At 36.3% G+C, this 3,676-nt stretch overlaps 1 long non-coding RNA gene across 1 annotated transcript; it reads left to right on the top strand.

The window, feature by feature from the left end:
- Nucleotides 1–524: 524 nt before the first annotated feature.
- LOC128016302 (uncharacterized) lies at nucleotides 525–3,148 on the top strand. The gene is made up of 3 exons (XR_008184134.1): nucleotides 525–593; nucleotides 693–793; nucleotides 2,574–3,148. It is a non-coding gene; the product is annotated as an uncharacterized LOC128016302 (long non-coding RNA).
- Nucleotides 3,149–3,676: the final 528 nt, after the last annotated feature.

The following is a 3,676-nucleotide window of genomic DNA, read 5'->3' as shown; positions in this document are numbered from 1 at the left end:
ACTGCATTTGTTCATTCAACTAAAAATAGTAAGTTTTCAGTGTCTCAACTAGTTTGAAAGTTGACTGAACTAGGTTATTTGTCCTCATAACTAAAAAAAATTTGTTGACTCAATTCAATAGCAATATCACGTTCACAACATCACTTATCGCGAGATCTCGTCATTCTCGTGACGTGAAGGCTGTTGAAGAGAGAAGAAGGTCGTCAGCCATTCTAGTCAGTTTCTCCTCAAAGTTTGGACATTTTACTAGAATACAACTTTGGTAAGTAAAATATTCGTATTCATTGGCTTAATGTGTAAAATTACATTTGTTGTCTCAGAAGAGTAAGTATGGTTTAAAGAGTCTTACATTCTGTATATAAGTTACTGTATGTAACGTAAATGTTGGTTTCGCGGCACTCTGAAGCCTCACAATACAGGCGGTTCCACAGTATTTTCCTTATAAATATTAAAACAGATATTCCCCCATGCGGGACAGCGGAGCTGAACTTATGTGGAGAACAATAAAAATACAGTCTGTATGTAGTTATCCATCAAAATGCTATGCAGACATAATGGAAATGGCATTTACATTGTAGAGCTTGGACGAAGTTGTAAGTAAATTTATTTATTTATAAATGCACATCTATTGGAGTCTATATGCTTTACGATTGTAAGGCCCTGTTTAATGCATCCCTTTGTTTTTATTAAAGCACACAGGCTCTGCGCAGGAATTCATCAAGGACATGACTGCTGGGATTACGCTTGTGGATGACCAAACTGAGCACCATCAGTCTGCAGTGATGTGGTCCAGGTAATAGAAGAAGAAGAAATCTGGGTGATCTGGGGTTGTAACACGTTGTGGGGTTGTGTACTGTGTTAGACTATCCGGGACTGGGTCTAACAGAAATAAACTAATTCAGGTTTAAAACAACTTGAGGTTTAGTAAATGACAATTTTCTTTCTTTTTCTTTTTTGGGTGAACCCTTTACGAAAATGTAGATATTTGCATTGGAAAACAGCTTCAAAATTTAGAGAACATAATTTGACATTATTTTCCCTTCAGTTTTATTCTGTGAATTTTCTATAATTGGTATTTAAAATGTCTTTATAAAGTGTTGAATTTATTTTCATAAAACCACCAGAAACCCTGTTTTTGGACATAGCCATTCTTTATTATTTTGCTGAATACTGTTTTGAATCCTGAAAAATGTTCAGTGCTAGCATATTGGCCATTAGCAACTTTGCTTAAAGGATTATTTCACCAAGAAATTAAAATTAGGCCATGTTTTACTCATTCTCAAGGCACCCTATGTGCATATGATTTTCTTCTTTCAGATGTATCTGATCTGAGTTGAATTAAAAAATTTCCTGGCCCTTCCAGGTTATTTAATGGCAGTAGACAGGTGTGTTTTTTTCTCAGCAGTCCAAAAATAGTCAAATAAAATGAACCCATCCATCAATAAAACGTGTCTCACATGGCTCTGGGGAGTGAATAAAGGCTTCCTGTAGCAAATCGATGCGCTTTTTGTAAGAAAAATATCCATATTTAAAAAGTTGTAAACACTTTTTTTTCTCTTCCACTGACTATCATACGTGCAAGCCTAATTTTGTGATTTTACTTCATGATTGGCGTATTGTTGTCTCCCCTCCACTCTTCCGTGTTCGTCACTTATCATCGGTGCATGCATGACCCATATGTCCTATTTTCATCCACCCGGAATGGCTCTCACGAAAGTGAGAGAAAAGGGTTTAAATATGCTTTGAATATCATTTTAAATATGTATATTTTTTTACAAAAACACATGGATTCGCTACAGGAGGCCCTTATTCACCTCTCAGAGCCATGTGAGGTACTTTTTATTATGAATTGATGCACATTATTTGACTACTTTTGGACTGTTGAGAAAAACACCCACCAATTGCCATAAATATTTTTTTATATAATCCGACTGGATTTGTCTGAAAGAAGAAAGTCATACACACTTACGATGCTATGAGGGTGAGTAAAACATACATGGGTTAACCAACCCTTTAAGGGTCATGCTTTACTCTGAACATGCAGTCCAACAGACTATTATTTAAAAGGAATACTATATTTTCTGATCATTGTATAAATGGTGTGACAGATTAGACACTTAGAATTGGATTAAGAAAAAAAAAAACTGAATATGTTGTATTGGTTTGTCACATTTTATGTCATTCAAAAATCATGTAGAATACCAGTGAAGAAAATAATTTCCCCCCATTTTTAGCATAGTTGGTTCTGGGGGTGTATTTTACACTTATCTTCCCATGGGATTTTAAACTCTTTGTGTTCAGCAGAACAAAGAAATTTGTACAGGCTTTTAACAGTTTAATACAGGAAGTCATTTGAATGTTTCTAAACGAAACCGTTGAGGAGCACCATTTACAGTTGACTTTCATTTTTGGTAAAATTTTTCAAAATATCTTCCACTTGAAGGTGAATTACAATTTGCATTTATTGGTAGCTGTGCTTTTAATAAAACACACAAATTTAATAGTGTATGTACATATGTGTGTTCATTTGTTATAAATGTATTAAGTAATGTAATATTTTTTTCTTTTCCCAGCCATCCAGTGACATTAAGGATGTTGAGAAAGAAATTGAAGAGGGCATTCTGATTGTAACTGAGGAGCAGCAATGTGATGTGCTTCCCAAGGAATTACCAACATTGGTCTCATTTGGACATCCTGTCATCACTGACATCTCCCATGTCCCCAAGGCATTTGGACCCCTAATGGGTCTGTATGCAGTGAACAGCACTACCTCCAGCGCATTAAATATACCACTGAGGCTCTGTAAAAACTTGTGAAGATCAGCTGCTCCCACCGTGTGCTCGCTACAGTGGCAGGAACTGTAGGTGTGGAGGAGTGAATGTCCAGCGCCCTCTCCACCCTCAACACCACAAATAAGGTGTCCTTGAGCAAGGCACAACTTCTCCCCGGGTGCTGCAGCATAAATGGATGCCCACTGCTCTGGGTGTGTGTTCACGGTGTGTGTTCACTGCTGTGTGTGTGCACTTTGGATGGGTTAAATGAAGAGCACAAATGTATGTCATGTCACTTTCACTTTTCAGTGTTCATGATGTGTCCATCGGCTCCACAGCACTCTTTTTAGAATGTACATTAAAGTTTATCATGTCATAACTTGGAATATGCATGTTCTCATGTAAACAAATGTTGTTTCACCTCTCACTTTCTTAAACAGTATGTACACATTTTCAGTATGTAGCATTATGATGGGGGACGAGTTTGGAAATTTTCAAGATCCTTCTGATGTTAACACTTCTGTCTGGTCATGTTGTGCTATGAAATTTAGAATCTGACTTTAGATCTTTGTGCTTCCATGTGCATTCATTCCATTTATATCTTATTATACAGAAGTACAGTACACTAATTTTTTGTAACTAAGTGTGATATTATATACATATATCTTGGTTTCTCATTTTGACCATGACTTGCATTATGGTGGGGGGAGTGCATGTGAACTTGTGCAGGGTTAATATGCAGAGTTCAACCTTCTGATTTTCATATTGAGTTATGAAATTAAAAACAATCCCTGTGGTTTTGATCTGATGAATTGAATTGCAACTATTTGTTTCTCAATCCCATGCCAATGTTATTTATTATACATCACACTTTCAAGTGTCGGTTCAGATCTTTAGACATGTGT

Source organism: Carassius gibelio, chromosome A7 (assembly GCF_023724105.1).
Source record: "Carassius gibelio isolate Cgi1373 ecotype wild population from Czech Republic chromosome A7, carGib1.2-hapl.c, whole genome shotgun sequence".
In the NCBI taxonomy this organism is placed as follows: domain Eukaryota; kingdom Metazoa; phylum Chordata; class Actinopteri; order Cypriniformes; family Cyprinidae; genus Carassius; species Carassius gibelio.
Note: the sequence above shows the minus strand (reverse complement) of the source record. Positions and strands in the feature narration are given on the sequence as shown.